This window comes from Phascolarctos cinereus, unplaced genomic scaffold (assembly GCF_003287225.1).
Source record: "Phascolarctos cinereus isolate Bilbo 61053 unplaced genomic scaffold, phaCin_HiC Scaffold_93;HRSCAF=632, whole genome shotgun sequence".
In the NCBI taxonomy this organism is placed as follows: Eukaryota; Metazoa; Chordata; class Mammalia; order Diprotodontia; family Phascolarctidae; genus Phascolarctos; species Phascolarctos cinereus.
In genome coordinates, this window is record NW_027556335.1 from 23,336 (window position 1) to 48,988 (window position 25,653).

Consider the following 25,653-nt stretch of genomic DNA (forward strand, 5'->3'; position numbering starts at 1 on the left):
ACAAATTCACCATATCGCAGACACTCCTCTCCCCACACTACACTGGGTGTTTTCTGAGGGCAGGAAAGAGGGACCTTGCCTAGGCTTTCACATCCAACTTCCAGAAATACATTCAAGTAGGTATTGGAGTGAAGCCACTGAAGATCATCCACTCCCTCCCCTGCCATTTCAGAAAGGAAAGAAACCCATTCAGGAAAGGGGTGATATTTGCTGTGGCTCACCCTGGTAACTCTCTGGGTAACCTACCTAAATCCCACTTTAGGCAGGAAGCTCTTTCCTCTCAGTGCTTCCTGAGCGATCTTCCGCCTAGGAAACTTGGATGTCAACATATAAGCCAACTAGGGTGTCAGGCAAGAGAAACCTGGGCTCAGGGCCTGCTTCAGGTACTTACTGGCTCTCTACCCTGAATCTTGGTACTTCTGACTGAAGGCCCAGTACACTGGGCCCTACAGCTAGCTGCCCCACAAGGAAGAGGCCTGTCTCAGCCCTCGTCTGGTGAGGCCTAAGGAACTGATGATGGGCAGCTCTGCTCCTCCCTCCCTGGGCCTCCATCTCTCCCCCCTGGGATGCCCCCATCCTGCTCCACTTACCTGCTGAATTCTCTTCTGCCTCCTGGCTTCAGCCTTCTGCTTCTGCCTCCCTTCCACCTCCTACAGCTTCTTAGCTTTCTCCCTGGCCTCCTCCCCAGCCAGTCACTCCTCCTCTGCCTGCCAGCCACCAAGCCAGCAGGTCAGGTCACATCAGGTTGAGACCCCTGCTCAGCCCAGTGCAGTCTGCACCTCCCCCTAGGACTCAGGGCCACCACTGACCTACTTGTTCTTCTCCAGCTGAGCCAGCTTCTGTTCAATGCACGTCTTCTTCTCTACCTCCAGCTGTTCTGCCTGCTGACGGCCCAACAGGACCTTCAGAAGGCGTGCCTCCCACTTCCTGGAGGCACGAGGAAAAATGGATATGTCTTTGGATTTGGAGACACCCCCCCATCCTCCCTCTTTCCCCTCCCTCCCAAGGCCTCCACAGGGTATGGGCAAAGCCAGACACTCACATCTTCACCTGCTTCAGGTGCCGGCGCTTATCCTCCTCCACCATCTGCTTCCTCATCAGCTCAGCCTCCTCCTTCTTTTTCAGGTTCTCCAGTTGCTGTCGCTCCTTCTCCTGTGGAAAGAAGGGACAGGTCTGCCTGAGAGGTGGCAGTGGACAAGCAGGCACCAGTAGAAGCCTGGGTGTCCCTGGCCTCCCTTATCCCCTACCCCTTCCCATGGGAGGTGTGCCTTCCCCCCACCCCCACTGCCTAGAGCATGAGAAGGGCTGTGTCCCAGGTAGGACTTGAACTCAGATCTGAGGCCAAATGCTGTAACATATTATTGACATGAATGAGATATGAAAGGAAAGGAGGAGTTTACTGCCCAGGCCCAGTGGTACAGGCACCGTGGGTGCCCCATCTCCCACCAGTGTGGCCTTCCAGGGCTGGCTCAGCCACCAACTGGCCAGGTGGCCTGGGCCCACTACTCCCCTTCTCTGAGATCCAAGACTTGTCATCTGTAAAATGGGCTCATTGTCTTTCACCTACATCCCTGCAATGGCAGCTCCACAGAAACCATCCAGGATTGCTGTCTGCCTTGGCTTCTGTTTTTTTTTTTTAATTTTTTTTGGTTAGGCAATGGGATTAAGTGACTTGCCCAGGGTCACACAGCTAGTAATGTTACATGTCTGAGGCCGGAATTGAACTTGGCTCCTCCTGAATCCACGGCCTGTGCTCTATCCACTGCGCCACCTAGCTGCCCCAAAGCTGTATCTCACATTTTATTTTATTGCATTTTACTGTATTGTATTGTATTTATTTATTTAGGCAATTGGGCTTAAGTGACTTGCCCAGGGATACACAGTTAGTAAGTGTCAACTGGTTGGTCTGAGGCTAGATTTGAACTCAGCTCTTCCTGGCTCCAGGGCTGGTGCTCTATCCACTGCGCCGCCTAGCTGCCCCTTGTCTTGGCTTCTCTTGATGGACACAGTGGAGGCATCCCCAGTCACCATCAGGGGATCACTGATCCAAAGTGGGGAGGTGCTTAGCCAAGGGCAAATATGCAGGATGCAGCAAGCTCAAACACCCAAAAAACCATGGGCAGGGTCTCATCTGGTGGTGTAGCCAAATGATCAACCCCAGGGGACCCGAAAATAACTGAGCCTGCCAGCCCAAGGGGGAGGCAGTCCCCTGCAAGTAGCTGGGAGGGACAGGGAGAAGGGAGGGACAGCAGCTCTCACACCCCTTGACCACATGCCCAGAAAGAAGCCATTGGCCCAGTATGCTGGGAGAGCCCCCAAGAGCCTCGGTAAGTTGGGGCCACACTGGCCAGGTAGTTCTGGGCACCCTTGTGAGAAAGGGCCTAGAAAAGCTGGCAGAGCCAGGTCTGAAAAATCTATCCTATGAGGGCCAGTGTATGCAGCTAAAGAAAGAGGAGAAGGGAGAAGAGGGGGTGTCATGTGAAAAAGGGAATAGTTCTGCTCTGCTTGGCCTCAGACGGCAGGACCAGAAGGGGTTGAAATTAGGAGAAGCCCAACAGGAACACAAAACAGAGCTTTCTAATTTAACTCACTGCACATTTCCTTGGTGTCTACTGTGGGCCAGCATCATACTGTCAATCAGAGACATCATCCCTTTTACAAACAGTTAAAGCTATTCAAAAATGTAATGAGCTGCCTTGTGTAGTAGTGAGCTCCCCGCTGCTCTAAGGCGTTCAAGCAAAGGCCAGACAGATTGCCACCTGTCTGGATGCTGTGGAGGGAATGCCTACCTCTGACAGAGCTTAGGGCTAGATAACATCTCTACTTCTGAGGATTCTCCCACATAGACTCCAGCCAAGGGATCACTCCCTCTACAATGGCATGGGAGAATCCAAGGTTTTCCACAAGGACATTGTTGCCAACTCCCCAAATTCCCCAGGGTTCCAAGAATGGGGCAAGGAAAGAGCCTACAAGTGGGCTACTGCTGCCAGGGGGCATTTCCCTCCCCATTTCTCCAGTGAGAGAGCCCTCTCTAGAAGTGACGTGCTCTGGGAAGTTCGGCTCCCATCCCCCTTCCCTCCCAGTGGGGCCCATGAGAGTTCTCAAGATGGCAGCCAGCCTGGCTCTGCTCCCAGAACATCAGAACTGCCTGAGCTCAAGGGAGAAAAGCCATGTTAACTTGATGTATTTGAGGTACGATGGAGGAAAGATGGCTTGCCTCGTCCAGGCTGAGCTCCATGGCAGAGCTGAGGAAAGCTGGGAGGGTCTGAATGCTTTAAGGCACATGTACCCTCAGGCTCCAGGGCCCCCAAGCCCCCCAAGGCCCAGCTCCCTGCTCACACTGCTCTCCCCACCATCTACCTGACCCCAAATCTCCCAATTCAGACAGCTCACTCACCTTGCACTGAGAAGTGGGACGTCGAGAAGTGAGAAGTGGGAGAGCATGGAGTTAGACAATGGGAAGTGTTTTACTGGAGATGATAATGGGAGAACAGCATTTCAGGGGTGACTGACAAAGCTGGGTTTTCTTTTTTTAAAAAAATATTCAGGTGCAGACACTTCTTATCAAATTGAATTAAAAAAAAAAAAACAAACTCTGCCCAAGATACCATGTCCAGTTCGATTTTTAACACCAGCTTCCCTTTGCCTTCATCACCCCCAGGTCATCTCATGGCTCTACCCTCACGTCATTTCCAAAAGGCAAGTCAACTCCATAACTTTAAAATCAACTGCCCAGAAGGTGCCATGGAATGAATGCCAGCTCCTTGAGCTAAGGACCAGACCTCACAGTGGGCTTGCTTGTTAGACTGAATTGAAAATGAAGATCTAACCTCCTTAACAAGGATCTCAGAGACTTTGGGAATTAGGAACATGACTTTGAAAACAGTCTTCCCCATCAACATTAGCTGACAAGGTCAATTCTACCATTCTAAAATGGGGAGCATGGTCAGCTACCATTGAACCAGGGTCCAGAGGAAAATTGGGGGCAGGGCAGGCAAGGGAGTCAATTTGTTTCTTTCTTGGCCTGAGCCCAAGGATTGAGGCCTCGAGATCAAGGAAGGTCAGGGAGCGTGTCATGGCTGCTGACAGTGCAAAGGGTGCGCCCCAGTGTGTGCGTGCCTCATCTGTCTTACCTTGCTGGGAGGGCAGACAGGGGAGGGAGCCTTGGTTCTAGGAGGAGTGAGTGCCTCATCATCTATGTGGTCCCCGTTCTCATCCAGCTCACTGACAGCTTGCTTGTAGATCCTCTTTCCCCTGTGAGGGGCAGAAGAAGCAATGCCTACAGGGGCCTGGGTAGGGACAAAAATGGTCCCCTCCCATTGCTCTCCTCCTCAGCTCAGACTGGGGCCCAAACAGGAAGGCCCAGCCAGGTGGGGTCTCAGATGTTCCCCTCCCACTGCTTTCTAGGCTTGGGACACCTCTTCAGTCACTCCTAGAGGGCTCTGTGCTAGGTCTGGGGGAGGGACAAAGTCAAACAGTCTCTGCATGCCCTCACGTAGCTTACAATCTACTAGGGAGAAAAGATGCCAACAGAGAAGACAATAAATAACACACCCACTACTACATAACCATAAATGTTCAATTAAATTGAATGTAATTTTTAGAAGCACCTCCTCTATAAAAAAGCCTTGCACTAGGTTCTGAGGCTCCAGAGGCAAAACAGGCCCTGCCCTCAAGAGGCTCATATTCTATTGGGGAATAGAACATGTATGTAGGTCAGTAAATACAAACTCATCTGAGGAGGGAAGGAGGATACCTCCCTCTCTGCTGGAGACCATGCCTGTCAAGGCCTCAAGTGTGGGCTTATTCCATGTCTCTCATCATGCCATCACCAGCTGAGCATCATGAAGGTAGAGCCACAGTGGTCCTGAGAGGCCATCCAATCCAACCATTTTACAGATGAAGAAACTGAGGCCCAGAGAAGTAATTTGCCCAAAGTCACACTGGTAGGTTTATGATCTTATCCAGAGATCTTAGGGGACTGCTGCCTCCTGTCCTTTCACCTGTCCCACTAAACAGACTCTTAAGCGGAGATTCTGAGAATGAAGTTGTTTTGGACACTAAAGGACACTCTTGCCATATGGCAAGAGAAACCTATGTATGTCAGGATGGGTCGGGCGAGGCCGAAAGATCACGGCTTTCTGGAATGCCTTGTGGCCCCCAAGCTCTAAGGTCGCCTTTCCCAGCAGGGCCTAGCTCATCTTCGTGTACGTAGTCTGGGTGATTTAAGAGGTGCCTGAGTCGAAGTGCCCCAAGGGCAGGCCCCCAGTCTAGTGCCTGGCACAGAGGAGGCACCGAGGCAACACCTGCTGATTGACTGAAGCGCCCAGCGGTGCTCAGGGATTCATCGTGCTCTTGGGTCCCTTGGCTAACTGGCTGCCCAGCTTGCTGGCCTCTCCCCAGTTCCTGCCCCAGTATCCTTCCCACTCCTCTCCAGCTTGTGCTCATGGGCCCCCACAGATCCTCCTACCCGACATTCTCAGGCAGCACCCTGGGCTCCTCACTTTGGTCCATCTCGCTCTCTGTGGAGGGAACAAAACAAGGGAAGCCTCCCTTATACAAAGCCTTTTACATCTGCCATCTTGTCAGATGCTCCCACAGATTTAGGGCACAAAGGGAGCGAACTCGGAGTAGTAGAATTGGCCCAAAGAGATGACCTGCCTAAGATCACACTGACTCCCAGGGCACCAAGCTGCCAAGTGACACTCTTCCTCTGCCCCCGCCTCTGACCTGTTGCCCAGCTGGTAGGTGAGCAGGAGTGGGGAGCTCAGCCTTGGCCCCACAAGTCACCATCTGGAGCCAAGGTTAGAGCCAAACCTCACATTCAATGAAATTGCAACCTGGGCTAACCATTGGGCCGCTCTGCCTGTGCCTGTAGGGTCCACAGGGGCCATTCCCCATTTCCTCCCAAACCGAACTCCCTGAAACAGCACCACCCTGTCCCCATTCCCCTGCCCACAGCAGCAGCCCCCCAAGTGGCCTCCTCCTCCTCAGTCCCACCCCACTCCTTCCTTGGCCCAGGAACCTTTTCCTTATCTGCCCTCCAATACTACAGCTAGAACCTGTAGCCAACATTTTGCAGGTCATGCCAGAGCTGGCTGCCCCCACGATCCCCAGAGTCTGGCAGCCAGTCCGGACCAGCCTGCCTGCCCCTTTCTACAATGGCCCCTGTGTAGGGTGACTGTCCTGCTTGGCTTCAGGCTGGCATCACCATCCTCCTCTTCTTCCTTCCTTCTCCTCTACAACTTCCTCCCTGAGGTTCAATTCCTCACCCTCCTAACATCACAATAGTCTTAATTAGAGAAAAAAACCCCAAGCTTTCCCTGAGACACTACTAGTGATTCTCTGCTGATGTAATAGGTCAGCTACCCCCTGGCCTGCTCCCTGGAGCAATTAATTCCACATGGCCAAGCCTGCCTGGGCTAGCCCCTACAGGGACAGACCAGGGTCACAGAATTCAGGACAGCCTTCAGGACAGCATTCCTTTTAACAAGGCTTTAGAAGTGAGGAAACTGAGGACCAGAGGCAAATGCTTCTTCTGCTACATCTTAACTCCCTTCCAGCCAACAAAAAGTGGGAGCGAGTTCTAGTAGGGAGCTGTCTCAAGTCTGGAATTCACCAGCATGGACAGTTACCAACTCCCAGAGTTCCTGCTTCCTTCTTATGGCCCAACACCCAGAGAAGGCCTCACCACTGTCATCATCTGCTTGGCTTCCAGACCCTGGCTGGGCCCTTGGGCTGCTGATGGAAATCTTGTTTGTGTTCTGAGAGTGCAGCCTTCTCCTGGTGCCCTCAGGTGCCTGCAGGCAAAGGCAGAGCATTGGGGTTCATTCTGGCCCAGGCCCTGATCCTCCTACCTCCTGGGTGTGGAGCTCCCTTGCCCATGAGACAGCATGGTTCCCACCTTATTTTGCCTACTGCCCCCTTTGCAGTACTCCCCTGGAAATCTAACTTCTTTAACTCTTTGACGTTTTTTTTTAAATTTGCATCATTTCAAACTACTACCATTCCCCTGGATCATCCCAGCACCTTCCCGGGGGTGGTATTGCCCACTTTGGGAACCTATGGCTTTGATGAACAGAGGCCCTGATCCAGGACACTGCAAGGTAGGAAAAGATTGGTTCATTTCAAGGAATGACTTTGGAGGTAGAGGCCGCCTCTAGTGGCTACGACAGAGTCCAAGAGCACGCACGTGGCCAGAGGCCCTTCTGTCGCCTGCTCTCCCAACTGGGGCCTAGGCCCCTCTCCCCAGAGCCCTGCCTACCTCCTGCTCAGTTTCTCTTGCACACTTCACCTCCTCTTCAGAGCTGAAAGGAAACAGAGAAAGCTTGAAGAACAGTCCAGTTCCTAAACACCAAGAGGAGTGGACTCTGGGGGGCCACATCTCCTCATCACCAGGAAGCTCCATTCTCTCGACCCAGGCAGAGCAACCCACCCCATCACCAATAACCTGGGTTCAGGAAAAACCAGCAGATGCAAGGGGCAGGGGAGGATTCATACACAAAGGCATGGGGTTCATACACAAAGGCATGGGGAAGGGAGCGGCAAAGTGGCTAGCTGGCCTAAACCAGGGAGGAAGGTGTAGAAAGCCTGGCAAGAGGGCACAAAGCAAGACGGTACTGGGCTTTAAAGGACAAATTGGAGTTCGTATCTGATCCTGGAGGCAGGGAACCTTGGAAACAGAGGGCCGATGGTCAGATCTGGTGGTTCTAAAAAGGCAGAGAGATCAAGGAGGAGGCCACTGTAACGGCAAGGGGAGGAGGCTGCGCATGGAGGGTGGCACCACCAGCCTCCCTGGGAGGGCAGATCTGACCACCAGCACACAGGGGCGGTGGGGGGGCAGCCTTCTGACAGTCACCACCCTCCCAGGGCAGGCTCTTGGCCTTTCATGCTGAGCACTGCCACAAACTGGCCACATGCCTTTCTCTCTTTGAGCCTCAGTTTCCTTTTTCTAAAATGAAGGGGTTCGGAGGATCACAGCCTTTGAGCCAAGGCCATGAGTCCAACCCTCGCCTTTTAGAGATGAGGAAATTGAGGTCTAGAGAAGCCATGTGACTCAGGTGAGGTCAGAAGCAGAGCTACCAATGCCACCCCCAAGGCCAGCTCTGACCCCAGAGCCCGGGCCCCTTCCACTGAACCAGTCAGATTCTTCCCCACTCCAACCTCCTACAAATCTATGATTAGAGACCTGGGGCTCGAGGAAGGCTTTGCTACCACAGGTGTCTCTGGGCCACCTCCTCCACCCCTGAAGGACACAGTGACAGGGGCCAGGTTGCTCTTGGCAATGCTCAAGCCAAGCTCCCAGCAATAGTTGTCTTGCCCACCGCAGGCGAGTGGGGGTGCATTTCAGTGATGGAGGGAAGCCGTCCCCTCCGGGTGGCTTCAGAGGCCTCTGAGGCCAAGGGGCAATAAGCATCAGACTGTCACAGAAAAGCCGCCCACCTTCCTTCCCCTGGCTCCAGGGGACAGGTCTTCATTGGGCCTTCCATGTCACCATCCCCTTGCTCTCCTCTCCTCAACGTGGAATTCTGGGATTGCCAATTAAGCACCCATAAAGTGGTCAGGACCATGGAAGGGGCATGATTCAGAGGAGGCCTAGCTGTGGGTGACAGTGGCCAGGTTGGGGGAGTGACCACAGGAGGCCCACCTGACCCCTAAGTGGCCCAAAGTGCATGCTCTTGGCCTCTGGTGGTGGGAAGCCAGGGTTATGGTGTAGTCTGCATGTGCCTGTGCCTGAAGAGGCCCAGCTGAGCTCTGGCTTCCCCTTGAAGGTCTGGAATCATTTGTGATGACACCTGTTTGTCCTCAGCCCCGGGGCAACAGGAGGAGGAGTGATCCCTTGTCTGCACTGATCGCTGAGCACTCAGAGCATGGCTTGTGGACAAAGACATCTGTGTCTCACCTGGCTTTCCTGAATACTTCTACACCCAGGAGCCTCTCCAGGTAGCTGTGGCCTGAAAGGAAGAATCCAGGACAAAGAAGGCAGTCAGAGAACAGCAGCATGCCCTGGAAGGGCACTAGACTTGGGATCACTAAAGACCCGGGTTCAAATCCCCCACCTGACAAGAGTCATTTGACCCTGATCAAGTCACTCTATCCCCTCTGAACCTCAGTTTCCCTATCCGTAAGATGGGGATAATAATATCTGTAGTACCTACCCACAGGTGGTACTGGGAAGGTCAAATGAGATAATGTATAGAAAGCATCTCAAAGGTGTGACAAAAATGGTTTATTAATGATAATCACAAGTCAGATGGGAACCACTCAATTCTTTTCCCAGCATCTTCTACAGCTGGGACGGCAGGGATTCAGGAGACCTGTTCTTCTCAGGTTTCACTTCCCATTCTCCCTGCTAATCTTTTAAGTCCCCCTTGAGACCACATGGTCTTGTGGAGACAGTCCTGGTTTGGGAGTCGAGCTCCAGGACTGTTATGTACTGGCTGGGGAAATCTGGTCAAGCCCCCTCCTCTCTCTAGGCCTCAGCAACCCCGCCTGCAAAATGAAGGTGCTGGCCTAAGTCACTGGCTCAAGTCCTCATTGTGGGGGTCACAAACTAGATGGGGCCTACTCTCATAGACCTGCCAGCCTCACCAGTCAGGTCGTGGCAACTCCTCAACTCTATGAGCCAAGAAAAGGAAGAGAGCCGCCGACCAAGATGAGGCTAACGGTTCATTCTGGGCCTCTGCAACCATCACGTCACAGAGGCCAAAAGGCCCCAGGCACAGCTCCCTGTCCAAATGGGAGGAGTAGTCGACCTGATCTCAACATGAACAAGTGGGCCCAGAGCCTCCTACCAGCCTTTGGGAAGGAAGAGCCAGAGAGTCAGAGAGGAGGATGCAGGGAACTTTTCAAGCCTGGCTTTTCCTGAATTGTTGTAGTATCTGACCAAGCTCCCCCTGCAGCCTTGGCAACGAGAAGGAAGACACCTTGAAAGCCAAAAAGTAAAAAATGCAAGCCAAGAGGCAATCCCAGATTTGGAGCTGCCCCAAACTACTCTCCCTGCCTCCCCTTGGGATCACTGGGTCTGGACACAGCTGGGGCCTCCAAGGTATCTAGTCTTGCCTTCTCATTTTAGAGATGGGAAAACTAAAGGCCCACAATGGAAAAGTGACATGGCCAAGGACACACAGGTAGGGATTTGCCAGCCCAGGCCTTCTTCTATTTTAGCTTGCTGCTTTTCCCAGATCACTGACCTATTAGCTAAGCTCCTGACTTCCAGAATCCCAAAGGGCCCTTAACTGGTGGGGACAAACTTGACACTCCCCGCCTCATCCCCAAGCCCTGCAGAGAGAGCTCCTTGTGCAGAAAGATGCTGTTCCTGGGACACTGAGCACTTGCCATCCGTTCCAAAGCCTGCACATGCAAAGGATTGGCTTGAGCTTCAGTCAGACTGCTTTTATCACCCCAGGGAGCTTTGGCTCTTTGGCCACATTTCCCTCACTTCTCCCCACTCGTCACTCTGGATCAGGGTCCTAGAACACCCGTCTCCCTAGTACTAATCAGGGTAGCTAGGTGTCACATAAAATGCTAGGCTTGGAGGCAGGAAGACTCCTCTTCCTGAGTTCAAATCTGGGCTCAGAAACTTACTAGCTGTGTGACCCTGGGCAAGTCACTTAACACCATTTCCCTCACTTTCCTCATTTGTAAAATAAGCTGGAAAAGGCAATGGCAAACCACTCCAGAAACTCTGCCAAGAAGACCCCAAATGGGGTCAGGGAGAGTGGGACACAACTGAATCGACTCAATAACGGCACCAATCTCTGTCTGATACACTCCCCTTCCCTCTTTTCTCCTGCTAGCGCCAATGCCACAACTGCTCAAATAGGGAGTGCTTATCTACCTAGAGGGGCCCGTCCCCTATCTCCAAGAGATTTCCAGGGGTCCCAAAACATGGGCCTCATGGCTGCCTTGCACTGTAGTCTGGGATAAAAAGGCCCTTAGGTAACAGTCAGATTGACCAACACAGACCCTCTATGTCACTAAGGCCTCAGAACTACGTCAAAGTTACTCCTCTGTGGGCCTTTCTAAATCAACTTGGTTCTTAACACAGGACCTCAAAATCTCTTTACTGAAATGATAACCCAACTATCTCAGGCAGGTCATTAGTATCCAATGTCTAACAGCAGGCAGGGTAGTTCAGTGAAAGGCTACGAGCTGGAAGGAGTCAGGAGATGTCTGCTAGCTATCTGACATGCCTTGCAGGCCTCAGCCCCAATCTGTGTCACCTAAACTGCCTCCCACCCCATAGGGTTATCTACTCGTTCTCTCCGAAATCAAGGAGAGGGACCCCCTAGGCAGGCAGCCTGAGCACAATAGGTTCTCAGAGGATGCTGAAGGGAGTGGAGAGGACACTCTCCAGCAGGCGGGGAGGGTGCTCTATGGAGGATCCACAAGTCCTCTGCTCTCAGCCCTCCCTTTCACTACCAGGGGAGCTAAGAAGCCTGTCAATGCCCTGATCCTCACAACTCTATCAGGCAGGCACTGCTATTATTCTCATTTCACAGATGGGCAAACTGAGTCAAGAAAGGTGACTCTGCCCAGAGATGACCCAGGTGCTAAGGCCTCCCAGTTTAGGGCTCCATCCAGGACCCTGCAGGGCCAATGACAAATCCCTTGTTATTTAATCAGGCAGATTCTTGGGCACAAGGAATCATCCACAGCCTTTCCACCTTGGGAGACTGTACCAACCCCATCCTCTGCTAGGCCAGCCTTCCCAGGCCACATGGAGGACAGAGACCAGGAGCCAGAGGAGGCTCCAATCCCTGCTCTGGCCCTCCCAGAGTGACTTCTATCATCTGTCACAGTACGGAGGGGGCTCAGACACTCCTCCAAGTCTAGGGATGGGTGAGGGGCTCCCTTCCTTCCCACTTTCCTCTTCTAGGAACTCTTCTTCAATCCTGGAATCCCCTTCCCGTGCAGACATTCTAGGAACCTGAGTGCTTGGGGCACCCTCATCTCTGCTAAAACGAGGCAGAAGGCAGACAGACTGCGAGGGACAAGGGCTTGAGCTTCAGTGCCCAGGAAATGCCAAACAACTTACAGGTGATGTAGCCTGTGACTGCTGGTTCCAGGGCCAGCTTCCTGGAGGACCGTCGAGCAGAGCTGATCTTCTTCGGGACCACGGAGTCCTTACGAATCAAGAAGGCCCTGTGGGCTTGTGAGAATTTGCGCACCAGGCTCCTACGCACCGAGCACCAGTCACAGCAGGGGCCTATCACGGTCTGAGGGCTTTCCAGCAAGTCCAAGAGGAGCTCAATCTCTGGCTGGGTCTGTGTTCCTGGTGAGGAGGGTGCCCTGCCCGGCTTGGTCATCACAGCCACTGGCTGGGCTATTTGGAGTTTGGCCACAGACCCCGCAGCTTGCACCTCAGGCACCTCAGTGGGCACCACCAAGAAGGTCCCAGGCGCTGGCTCAGGGAGGCTTTCTGCCTGCTGTTTGGACATCAATTCATCTTTGCAGCCCAAGCTGACGACAGCTGTCTTGGTCTTATTTGTCACCAGGTAATTCTCAGCACTCTGCTGCTCGCTGACGCTGATCTCTATAACAGGCACAAACCCATTCACTGCTGCCAGGTTCATAGGCTTTTGGGGAGCACCATGGGCGATTCAGGGGGCGAGGAGGCTGCTGCTGCTTGGGTTAGAGTCCGACGAGGGACGGAGCTATTGTCAGCTGCCACCAGAACCAGCTTCTCTGGCTTATCTTTGCTCTGAAGTAGCTGGTGGTTGTGTCAACGACTCCTTAGTCTCTCACAGTGGGACAACCTGCATGAGACGGAAAGCAGGGCCCTAGGCACCGCCAATCTAACACCATTTGGGAAGTCCCTATCATGTGCCATGCACTGTGCTAAGGTGCTACGGATACAAAGAAAGGCAAAAACACAATGCCTGCCCTCAAGGAACTTACAGTGGACAGAGCACTGAGCCTGGAGTCAGGAGGGCCTGAGTTCAAATCCAGCCACAGACACTTCCCAGCTGGGTGACCCTAGGCAAGTCACGTTACCTATTTAATTCAGTTTCCTCATCTATAAAAATGAAGATCTTGGACTCAAGGACCCCCAAGGTCCATTTCAGCTCCAAATCCATGGTCCTAGGCCCTCTTGAGGGACCACACACCAGCACCAAGATCATCCCCTGCCCTGCCCTTGCTTCTTCTCTGGGTCTCCTCTCCCCTCGACGTCTTGTACTTCATTCCATATTTCCCAAAGCACTGAGCACCGTGGTAAGCGCTCTACCCTTGTCACAGGACCACCATTTTAATGGACAAGACCTTGGAGGCCTTCTATTTACAAAGGCCTATGTAGATGTCACAGTTGAGGAGGGGCACAGGCAGATAGTGACACCAAACCCAGGCCTGTCTCTGCTGTCCTGCCCTGCCCGCTTGGCCCTGGGGCCCAGCAGCCACCTACCTTTTCCTGGTTGGGGGCTTGTTCTTATCCTGCATGGAGGAAAACTATTTCTTTCTCCGGCGGTCCCTCTGAGATGGCGTTTTGGGCATCAGCTCAGGCTCCACACTGAAGTCACTGAGGGGCAAAGAGGAGAAAAGAAGAGTCACAGAACATCTAAACTGCTCACCTCCCCATCAATGGCCCCTTTGGCCTGGAAGAGCCCCTGGGCCTTCCTGCTCGTCAGAAAGGAGGACAAATCTCCTTCTCCTCCTGTGCTATCCCTATGGGCCAGCCTCACCTACTCACCAGGGGTTCTGAAAAGGCTAACCTTGTCTTTACAGCATTTGAGAAGGTTAGACCTGGACCCAATCCAGGGGATCCGTCTAGGCCAAATCCTTCACCTTAAAGATAAGAAAGTGAGGTCCAGGGAGGCCATTTGATTTGCTCAAGCTCTTTTGTCTGGGAGCCCAGGGCTCTATTCAGGCCCCCAACAGGTTGGAGCCTCAAAGTCTGTCTGGGACTTGGGACACATTTCCTCACAGATGCAGTCACACAGAGGACAACTAAGTGGCACAGGGTGCTGGACTCGGAGTCAAGAAGCCCTGAGTTAGAATCTCACCTTGGCCACTTAGCAGCTGTGTGACCCTGTAAAATGGGGATGATAACAGCTCCTACTCCCAGGGCTGTTCTAAGGATCAAAGGAGCTAACGTTTGTAAAGCATTCTGCTAACCTCGAAGCTCCAGATAATTGAGCTTTGGACACAGCTGGTTCCATGCTGTGCCCAGACCAGGCCACAAAGGTCCCTTTAACCTGAACGGTACTTAGTTCACCCTAAGATGCCTCATATAAGATGCCATATCTGGTAGAACCCTCATCCCCGTGGGAGAGCAAGGCCCCAATCTGGCAGCCTCCTCCCCTTCCATGCCAGCCTTGGCAGTAGGTCAGGGATCCCCACGGCCTACATTGAGGGAGGCTGCATGGTCTAGGGAAGACAGAGGCCCTGGGTTCAAATTTCACCTCTGATGTTTATGACTTGAGTGACCTTGGGCAAGTCTTTGGACCTCAGGATTCCCAACTGCACAACGAGGGGATTAGACTAGAGGGGCCCTGCTCAGCTTCCATCCTTACAGCTCTAGAGATCACTCCTCCTCACCTGGCACTCAAGGACAAAGAGGGCAGAACCCAAGGATGGGAGGTAGGGAGAAGCTAGAGAATGAGAAGAGGAAAGGGAATGGGGGCTTGGAGAGAGGGAGGGCAGCAAGGAATTATGGAATCTGAGTGTCAGGAGAAGCATTAAAAGATCACCAGGGCACATGGAGGGGAAATGGAGGAGGAATGCCCTGGGGAAGCCAGTTTCTGACACTGATGGAGTACATGAAGGGCATGTCCAGAATGAGGGGAGGGAGGTGCTCAGGCCTGGTCAGATCCCTTTAGAAACAAGATCCACTTCACAGAGAAGAGAATGTCTTGTTCTCTGGGCTTTGTACAGTGCCTGGCACAGAGGGAGGGAGAGAGCGGGGAAGGAAGGAGGGAAGGAAGGGAAGAAAAGAAGAGAGGAGGAGAAAGGAAGGAAAACACCCCCAAACTGGCAGAACATTGGCAGGTGTGGAATGGGCCACAGACAAACATGTTCCTCTTTCTCAGTTCCTCTGGCTCTGCCTTGCTACAGGAGTAAGGTTTCCCATAAGGCTCTCCCCTTTTTAAATGTGTATTTCTGCCAATGACCCTTTAGTTCAAAGTCAGGGTTTGCCTGGTGTCCTGTGCCCTGGGCTAATAGCCCCTTCCTGCTGCACCCACATGGGCCCTTCAGCCCTGGATTTACCTGGACAACACCTTTAGGGCCTCCTCCTTAGAAATGGAAAGAAGCCACCAAACTCCTCCTGAAAGAGATCCACAAAGGAAAACTCCTAAGAATATTGGAGCCAAATTCCAGAGTTCCCAGGTGAAGGAGAAAATATTACAAGCAGCCAGAAAGAAACAATTCAAGCACTGTGGAAACACAATCAGGATAACACAACATTTAGCAGCTTCTACATTAAGGGACTGCAGGGCTTGGAATATGATATACTGGAGGTCAAAGAAGCTGGGATTAAAACCAAGAATCATCTACCCAGAAAAACTGAGTATAAACCTTCAAGTTAAAAAATGGACATTCAATATGATAGAGAAATTTCAAACATTCTTGATGAAAAGACCAAAGCTGAATAGAAAATTTGACTTTTGAATATAAGACTCAAGAGAAGCATAAAAAGGTAAACAGGAAAGGGAAATCATAAGGGACTTAATAAGGTTAAATTGTTTCTATTCCTACATGGGAAGATGATATTTTTAACTCATAAAATCTTTCTCATATTAGGGTAGTTAGAAGGAGTACATATAGAGAGAGGGAACAGGTGTGAGTAGAAAATGAAGGGATATCTAAAAAAATAAAGGGGCGAGAGGAATGTACTGAGAGAAAGAGAAAGGGAGAGAGAAAATGGGGGGAAATTATCTCACAGAAAAGAGGCAAGAAAAAGCTTTTACAGTGGAGAGGGAAGGCAGCTAGGTGGCACAGTAGATAGAGTACCGGCCCTGAAGTCAGGAGGACCTCAGTTCAAATTCAGCCTTAGACCAAAACTTACTAGTTGTGTGACCCTGGGCAAGTCACTTAACCCCAACTGCCTAAAAAATAAACTAAAAATAACGTAAAAATACAGTGGAGAGGAAGGGAAGGGGAGTGAGTGAACTTTACTCTCATCGGAATTGGCTCAAAGAGGGAATAACATACACATTGGGCACAGAAATCTATCTTACCCTACAAGAAAGCAGAGGAAGGGAATAAGAGAAAGGGGTGGTGGTAGAAGGGAGGGTAGATTGGGGGAGAGGTTGCTCAGAAGCGAAATACTTTTGAAGAGGGACAGGGTGAAGGGAGAGAGAGAATAGAATAAATGGAGGGAAGGAAATACAGTTAGCAACAGTAACTATGAAAAGAAAATTTGAAGTTTCTCTGATAAAGGCCTCATTTCTCAAGCATATGGAGAACTGAGTCAAATTTATAAAAATAAGAGCCATTCTCCAACTGATAAATGATCAAAAGATATGATCAGTTTTCAGATGAAGCAATTAAAGCTATCTATAGCCATATGAAAAAATACTCTAACTCACTACTGATTGGAGAAATGCAAATGAACACAATTCTGAGGTACTACCTCATACTTATTAGATTGGCTAAAAGGACAGGTAAGGTAAATGACAGATTTGGAGGGGATGTGGGAAAAATGAGACATTAATGTACTGTTGGTAGAGTTGTGAACTGATTTAACCCTTCTGTAGAGCAATTTGGAACTATGCCCAAAGGGCTATAAAGTCATGTGTACCCTTTGACCTAGCAATATAACCACTAGGTCTGTATCCTAAGAGAGAGAAAAAACAAAAAAGAAAAGCACCTATAAGTACAAAAACATTTATAACAGCTCTTTTCTGGGGGTAAAGAATTAGAAGTTGAGGGGATGCCCATCAAGTGGGGAATGTGTCAGTTTGGTTTGCTTCTTCTTCTTCTTCTTCTTCTTCTTCTTTTTTTTTTTTTTTTGCATAATACAGCTCACAGTTGGGGGTTTGGGATATGTGGGGTGGTGTTGTGTGACTGGTGCAAAAAAAAAATAAAACAAAGATTTCCTCTTTAATTAGTGGTTAGAAAAAAAATTAGCGGTTACAAGAACACCCTCCCTCCACAAGGAAAGACTTTGCTTATCTAAGAAGTTTCATCCACTTTCTGAGGCTTCTCTCCCACTCCCTACACCCCTGCCCCGCCCCAATCAAAATGACCCCATGCTAAGGAAACCTTGGCTTAAGATCATAAAATAAGTTGTGGTCTTGCTTCTGAACCACTGTCAGCCAGCTTGCACTCCCCTCAGGGGCAGAGGTGATGCCAGGTCCCCAACCACTGCTCTCCCTCCCAGTACAGAGCCTGATGAGGGATGGGTTTGGAACACTTTACCCAGGTACAACAGCAGCTGGCAAATATTCTAAAACTCTCTCTCTGACCCTAAACTTGCCACCTTCCCATGCAGAGCCCCCCTAACTGGAAGAGATGGGATGCAGGAATTGAGGCCACAGTGGTTTTCTCCGTTCAGTCAAGGTTCCCCACCACTCCAACGCCCCTCTCCTCCACACAGTATATTCTGTAACACATTTGGCCTCAGGCCAAAACCCCTAACAGTTATGAGCTCCTTGCCCCCCAAATAACGTCACCCACTAACCAGGCGTCTGATGGCACTCAAAGACAGACTGAGGGTTACGACCAAGCCTTGCCAGCAGGGTTAAGTAAAGGAGAGGGAGGAAGCAGCAATCAAGCAGACCCTTAACAAGAAACAAGAAGCATCTGAACTCATCTAGAGTAAGGTGGCTGCAGATGAGCACTGCTTTGCAGATGTGGCACAGAGAATCAAAGGATCTGGGTTAGAATTCCAGCTCCAACACATGCTGTGTGAACATGGGCCAATCACTGAACCTGAGATTAGAGGAAGGGCAGGTTGGTCTAGAAAACCTTTGAGGTCCTTGAAAGTGCTTAACCCAGGGTGTCTCTGTTTAGAAGCAAATACAGAGTGAACAAAGAAATAGAGAGCAATTTCCAGGAGACAGGTAGGTGATGTCCTTGTTTGGAACTCGTGCTTTCCGTCCATCCTGTGTGGCACGGTGGGAGGAGGGGGTCTTTGGACTCGGGGTCAGGAAGCCCTGGATTCAAATGTCACCTCCCTCACTAGCTGTGCGACCCTGGGCCAACTTCTCCGTGCCTCAGGTGTCCTCATGGGCAAAAGAAGGGCACTGAACTTGGCCTTTGGGGTCCCTTCCAGTCTTAAATCTGTGAAACCAGGACTACTACGCAGTTCTAAGTCAATGCAAGCACACGTCCTACAGCCTAAAGTGGCAGTAATAACAACAATACGTAACATTTTGTGCAGGAAAGGGATTCTTGCAGGGCCAGATTTCTGGGAGGTCTGTGACTTTGTGATTTTCTACTCTTTGATTTTTACATGTCTATGGAATCGGTCCTCTCCTATGCCTGTGCAGTTGGCTTTCTGCGTGTCAATCACCACGCTGAGAAAAGAGGTTCGCAGGCTTCCCCAGACTGCCCGAGAGATCAGTGCACATGGAAACGGATGAGAGGCCCTGCTCCTGAGACCCGGGGCTGGGAAGGTATCCCAGCAGCCCTGTGGGCACCCGGCCCCTGCTCCACTCAAGCCTGCCTGTCACTAGTGACTTGCCCAGCGATCAAGGCTTGTCTCAGGCAGGAAGGGAAGACTGAGAGGAAGAGTTCAAGTCTTTCAACCGACACGCATTGCCTAAGGAGCTAGAAAGCTGCCACGCAGCTGAAGAAAGGGGCTCCTTCTTGGGGCTCGTGACCAGAAACGGCGAGCCAGAGCCTGCGGCCCCAACACCACCCCCTCTGCTCCCCCATCCATAAAACGGGAGCAGCCTGGCTCGCTCCCTCGCTCCCAGCGTGGGCTGAGGGAAGAGTCGGGCCTCGATCCTACACTGGGCAACCAATCCGACCCCCTTGTTTTACAGGTGAGGAAACAGAGGGCGCAAAGGCCTGCCTCAGTGTCCCGGTCTGCAAATAGTCTCTTACGGCCCTCACGCGGTCATCGGGTGAGGCCGAGGGCCGCCGGGGTAGACGCGCTTCCGCGAGGCCGGCCCCCCTGCGGGGAGACGGGGAGCCGCCCCCAGAGAGGAGGAGGAGGCGGCCTCACCTAGCCTGCTCCACTTGGCCCGGCCCGCCTCGCCCCGTGTAGCGAGGCCCTCGACTCTGTTGAAGACCACGCCGCCGCCTCAGTAGACGGGGCCTGAGGCACGAAGCAAGGATTTTCAAAGCAGAAGGCGTGGCCGATAGCGGGAAAGGCAGACCGGGCCTCCTATTGGCTCTCCTGGGTGACAATCAACGCCGATCCGAGGCGATGTCAACGCCTTTGCTTCCGCTTTTGGACCTAGAGACACCCCTGAGGGGAGGGGCGGCAGCCAAATGCTCTGAGGGGCGGGGAAAGACCAAAAGTCCCGGCGTGCCTTGCGGTGGCACCGCCCCCCCTCCCCCGTTCATTAACACTTAGGTACCTGGCTTTGATTGACTTCTCTAGGTCTGTGTTGCAGCTCTCTCCCTTAGACGTAAACTTCCTGAGGGCAGGCACTGTTTCTCTCTTTTGATCACGGAAACCTCAAAAGATATCTGGCGGTTTACAGGGATTTCTTTTGTAAGGACCATGTCTTAAACCCAAGTCACGCTGCCTCTCATTGATTGGCCACGGAGAGGTCCCAGGCTAAGCCCTGTCTAGTCATTGTGTGGGCCCGGATTGGCTCATAGTGAATGTAGACAGCAGCTGTTTGTATTGTGGCCAGAAACCCTGAGAGTCTTCCCCTCCCAGAGGATTGGTTGGTTTGTTTGTTTTCCTGACTGGTAAAACAGGCCATTCCTTTCCTTATTTCTACTTACCTAGCCTTAAGCACTGAATGGGCATTGCCTCAGTCAAACTGAGACCTGGGAAAGACCTTAGCTGAAAAAGGCCAAGGTCTCCCACTGCAGCTGGGGTCATCTCCAGACATCCTGATCTATATCTGGCCACTGGACCCAGATACTCCAGAGGAGAAAGTGAGGGCGGTCACTTTGCACAGCCCTCCCTCACTTAAATCCCATTCACTTGCAAGTCCTGGCATCACTTCCCTGATGTCATGGTCCTCTTCAAGAAAAAAGGACAAACGACAATTTGCAGGATGTTTGTCTCTACCTAGTTTCTGCCAAACTATTTTTGAGTTTTCCCAGCAATTTTGTCAGAGAGGAGTTGTGGTCCCAGTAGTCTGAGTCTTTGGTTTATGCAACACCAGATTACTGTGGTCCTTTACTACTGTGTATTGTGTACCTAATCCAATATTCTCTTTCTTAGCCACTACCCAACTGTTTTGATAATTATGGCTTTATGATAGTTTGAGATCTGGTAAGGTTAGGCTACCTTCCTTCATGGTTTTTTTTTTCCTTCATTGATTCCCTTGGTATTTTTGACCTTCTGTTTCTCCACATGAATTTGTTTTTTATATATCTTTTTAGCTCTATAAAATAATTGTTTGGTAGTTGATTGGTCTGGCACTGAATAGATTAATTTAGGCAGCATTGCCATTTTTATTATATTGGTTCCATCTACCCATGAGCAATATTTTTCCAATTGTTTAGATCTGACTTTATTGTGTGAAATGTGTTTTGTGATTGTATTCATATACAATCAGTTTGTACTCATATTCAAATGGGTTTGTCTTGGCAAGTAGATTTTATATTTTATATCATTTACAGTTATTTTCAATGGAATTACTTTTTATTTCTTGCTGCTGGATTTTGTTTGGTAATATATAGAAATGCTAATGATTTATGCATTTCACTACATCTGGATGAACTAGATGGACAACCATGAAGAAATCCCACAGCACCGACCCCCCATCCACTTGGTAACCTAATAATGTTAGAAAGTCCCCAACCCTTATATAAGGACATAGTAAAACAGATGGTCTCATCTATTATTGTAACACCAACTTGTTGTCTTTGGATCACAGACCCTACAGTTCTCTAAAAGGACTACTTTTACAATTGTGTCCTGCTTTTACAATTCTCCTTGTGTCCTGGTCTTAAGCAGGGAATGTTTTCTTACTGATAATAAATCCTGCCAGTTTCATTCCAAGTACTCCCCTTTCTCCCTTGGCTGACCCCCCCCCCTTGATCCATCCCTCCCTCTCCTGGGAAATGCGTTATTTATGCACCCTAAATTACCACAGAAGGCTGCTGATTGCCTATATACTCTAAGACGGCCTGAAAGGTTACCCCCAGGAAGCTGAATGTGCTGTTAGCCAGAGCCAATTCCTTAGCTGGCCTCCTATCCTTGACCCTCAGTCATGGGACGCTAAAAGCTCCCAAGCAGTGGAGAGAATTCCTCAACATAATGATTCCCTGAGCAGTTAGTAATGGTACACTGTGGGCAGGACCTGGCTTTCCATTCCTGCACTCTATGCATGGTCCTGATGGGGACTCAGATCCCCAAATTTAACTTCATTGGGACTTGCCCCTTTGATTCTGCAATCTCAGGGACACTTTGAGCAAGACTCAAAAGGTCCAGTTACACTCTCAGGTCTTGGATCCTTGCAAATTCCCCAACCCCCTTCCTTGGAATACTAATAGCTAATTAGTGTTGGGGGTTTTCTAACAAGCCTCTAATTCCCTCTCTCTGTGTCATTAAGTGAACACTATGTTTGTATTGTATTTGTCCTGTCAGTTTGTCTGTCAGTGTGTCTCTGTGTCTGTACCTTGTAAGATATAAAATGCAGGTAGCCAGAGACTTCGAAAGACTGCAGCCAGGAAAACAACAAACCTGTAAAACTCCTTTCCATGTGGGTCCAGGCCTGACCAGCCTAGACCTAGAGTTAAAAATTAGATACAAGTAAAGACATCTTAACAGATTCTGGAGGTTCTGAGATTAATCATTAAGAAGTTTACGTCTACGGGACAGCTACAACATAGGCCTGGAGAAGTTAATAAAAGCCCGGTAACTAAGTGTTAAGGAACAGGGGAGGGGGGGGGGGGCGGTGCCACCGCGAGGCACGCCGGGACTTTTGGTCTTCCCCCGCCTCTCAGAGCATTTGGCCGCCGCCCCTCCCCTCCGGGGTGCCTCCAGGACCAAAAGTGGAAAGCAAGGCGTTGACCTCGCCTCGGATCGGCGTTGATTGTCACCCAGGAGGGCCAATAAGCGGCCCGGTCTGCCTTTCCCGCTATCGGCCACGCCTTCTGTTTTCAAAATCCTGGCTTCCCGCCTCAGACCTCGTCTACTGAAGCGGCGGCGTCGTCTTCCCCGGAGTCGAGGACCTCGAGACGCGGGGCGAGGCAGGCTGGGCGTGTTGGAGCAAGCTAGGTGAGGCCCCCGCCGCGTCCTCGTCCTCTCCGGGGGGGTTCCTCTTCTCCCCGTAGGGGGGGCCAGCCTCGTGGAGGCGCGTCTACCCCGGCGGGCCCTTGGCCTCACCGGACGACGACCTGAGGGCTGTAAGAGATCTTTTGCAGACGGGGAAACTGAGGCAGGCCTTTGCGCCCTATGTTTCCTCACCTGTAAAACGAGGGGGTCGGATTGGTCGCTCAGTGTTGGTGGCTGGCAGTCAAAGGAGGAGCGACTGGCTGAGGAGGAGGCCAGGGAGAAAGCTAAGAAGCTGGAGGAGGCGGAAGAGGCTTCAGCAGGGAAGTGGAGCAGGATGGGGGCATCCCAGGGGGGAGAGATGGAGGCCCAAGGAGGCAGGAGCAGAGCTGCCCATCGTCAGTTCCTTAGGCCTCACTGGATGAGGGCTGAGACACACCCCTTCCTTGTGGGGCAGCTAGCTGTAGGGCCCAGTATGCTGGGCCTTGAGTCAGGAGGACCAAAATTCAGATCCAGCCTCAAGACTTAGTAGCTGTGCAACCCTAGGCAAGTCACTTAACTGCTGCCTGCCTCAGTTTCCTCTTTTGTAAAATTCTATTTGCCTCCCAGAATTCTTGGTAAGGAACAGATGAGGTGACCCAAGCCACGCATCATGAAAAAGAAAAGGTCAGGGCGGGGGGCACTAAAAGAGAGAGATTCCTTGAGTGACAGGAAGAGGTGGCTTCTTTCTGGGATGAGTGCTCTCCCTCACTGGCCTGTTTCTTTCTGGTGGGCTAAGCCTAATTGTTCTTTAGCCCAGAACTTAGTTCCGCAGTCAAACACATGGGCAGTTTGGACATTTGGGTTGAACAAGGATGGCTCCTGTACAGTCATTAATTTAGAGCTGGAAGGGGCCAAGGGTTTTGCTCTGCTGTGCCCGCTTCACCCCAACCTCACCTGGCCTGCCTGAATGGTCTCCCTCTCTTTCCCAGCTCCAGGAGGAGGAAAAGCGGAGGTGCCAGGAACAGCTGCGAAGGAAGAAGAGGAGCGTCTGTGGAAGGTGGCTGAGGCCCGGAGAATCATGGAGCAGGAGAAGCAGCAGCTGGCCCTTGAGAGGGAGCCCGAGAAGCTGCAGGAAAAGTGGTGAGGGCCTGCCCACTGGTCATGCCTTCTCTGCCTGTGTGTGTATGTGTGTGTGTGTGTGAGAGAGAGAGAGGCTGTGAGATTGTGAATGTGTGTCACAGGGATTGGGTGTATATGTCACTGTGAGAGACTGAGTGTGAATGAGATCCCAGCAGACCCCCGGCCCGACTCCAGGGGCTTTGCCAAGCTGTGCTTGGGCAGCAGGGCAAGTGGGCGATGTTCCAGAGTGCAGGTGAGATCTAGGCTCACGTCTTGGCTCTATCATTTACTCTCAGTGTGGCCTTAAGCCCATCCCTTCCCCACTCCAAGACTCGGTTTCTTTTCCTGAAAAGTGGGGGTGATAATTGGACACTGTCATGAGACTCGCCCACGGCCTCGGGGGAGCCCGAGGTTGTGGTGGTGTTGCTGGTAGCGTAGGTCTGTGGAGACGATGGGTTTTCAGGTCAGGGAGCAGTTGGGGTCAGGGAGGATCCACACGATTCTCCAGACAGACCCTGTTCTGCTCCATTTTTCCTGCACTGTTCTGGGCCCAGCTCATCTTATCTAGGACTCAAGTGAGCATCTTGATCCCTCACACTCAGCCTAGAGCAGATCAGTTACTAAGTCAAGGCCTTTTCCCTTTATCCATGTATATACCCATTGGGGTGACCAACTGTGTGGGATAATGGGGGCAGGATGTATTCTTCATCTACTCTGTTTTCCAGTGTAGGCAGCTAGGCCCATCTCCTTCACTGTTTTAAAGTCTCACAATGCTTTTAAGAGGCCTGCATTTGCAGGTATTATCCTCATCTTGCAGATAAGAAAACTGAGGCTTAGAGGAGTTAAGAGACTTGCTTATAACACAAATAGTAATTGTTGGCAGAAGGATTCAAGCCCAAGGAAGTGTTTATTTTTATTTATGTATTTTAAAAATAAGTTTTAGTAATGTCTTTGAGAGACATGCTCCCTTTCCTCCTCCCACTGAATTCTTCCTTGTGTAAAGGAAAGATAAGCTGCAACACTGTGCCCTCCACCTCCCTACAGCCAAGGGCACGAGTCCTGGGAACAAGGGATCATGTGACTCTTCAGTCCACATTGTCCTTTCCTTCCACTTTTCAGCTGACGCTTTCTGTCATCAGGCCTGGTCTTCTCCTGGGTCTCCTTCTGTCGGTACCAGGTCAAAGGAGTCTTCCTGAATGTCTCACTGGTTATTTCTGGCTGCATGATAATATTCTATTCCATGCATAGATCACAATTTGATTGGCCCTTCCCCCATCAGCTTGCTCCTTCTTTCGTAGAGATACTTCCACCATGTCAGTGTGGTTCCAGCCTCTCCCCCTTGTAGATGTGGCCTCTCTGTAGTGTGGCTGAGAGCCCTTTCATTCATGCCGTGTGGCCCCATCTACACTGGGTGGGGCAGTTTCCACACCAGGTTCCCTGCTCTGACGAAATTGCTGGTCCAGATAAGAAATTCCATCCATATACTTATGCATCTCTTACATTAATCATTTCGTTTAGTTTCAAAGCACTTACGTCAGGGTCTCATTTGGTCTCTGCACCATCTCTGTAGGGTCTTCCAAGTGCCTGAGCCCAGGGGCCTGTTCAGAGGCCTTAAAGAGGTAGGAGCGCTCTGGTGGGAGGCAGTGCCAGTTCCCAGCTCCTTCACCAGATGTCCCAGCTTGGGATAACTGATGGCACTGTGGTACTGGAGAGAAACACAAGGGCTCAGACACCTACCTTCCACCTTTCCTCTGCCAGAAGAATGTTTGAGAACGTTCTTGGAATAGATACAACAGAAAATACATTTCACTGAGCATTTATTAAGTGCCTACTATGTACATGCCACTGTTTCTAGGTACTGGGGCTACAAAGACAGAAACAAACCACGTCTTGCCCTCTGGAAGCTTACATTCTACTGGCTTCCTTCTGATGTTTCTCCTTTTTGCAAATCCTCTGTCCAGTTGCCACCAGCAGCTATAGAGTGATGTGTTAAGCCCTGGGGATAGTGGCAGGGTGGGATTTGGGTGAGGGTCAGCCCTCTGGCCCCCTTCCTGCTGGTGACTAATGAGGTTGGGTGTTTGGTTTTCAGGGAGCTGCAAGAGAAGAAGAGATTACTGTGGGAACTGGAGAAGAGGAAGAAGGTGAGGCACTGGGTGGGGATGGCCCTTGGTCTCCTCATCTGTGCACAGACGGGTCCTTGGGCGTGGCTACAGCCGTCCCCCTTCTCTCCATGGCCCATTCTGAGGCTGCTGCCCCTG

The 25,653-nt window shown here is 51.2% G+C and overlaps 1 long non-coding RNA gene and 1 pseudogene across 2 annotated transcripts; one reads left to right on the forward strand and one right to left on the reverse strand.

Annotated features, from left to right (window-relative positions):
* Positions 1–596: 596 nt before the first annotated feature.
* On the reverse strand, positions 597–19,873 carry LOC110204079 (inner centromere protein-like; annotated as a pseudogene). Its single transcript, XR_013483765.1, has 12 exons — positions 19,849–19,873; positions 19,115–19,192; positions 15,208–15,265; positions 13,406–13,519; positions 12,041–12,761; positions 8,903–8,954; positions 7,265–7,307; positions 6,692–6,800; positions 5,471–5,522; positions 4,134–4,254; positions 1,043–1,152; positions 597–927 (listed from the first exon to the last, which is right to left on the reverse strand). The product of XR_013483765.1 is annotated as an inner centromere protein-like (transcript).
* A 2,157-nt stretch (positions 19,874–22,030) lies between these two features.
* Positions 22,031–25,635, forward strand: LOC144455100 (uncharacterized). The gene is made up of 3 exons (XR_013483764.1): positions 22,031–22,300; positions 23,266–23,416; positions 25,485–25,635. It is a non-coding gene; the product is annotated as an uncharacterized LOC144455100 (long non-coding RNA).
* Positions 25,636–25,653: the final 18 nt, after the last annotated feature.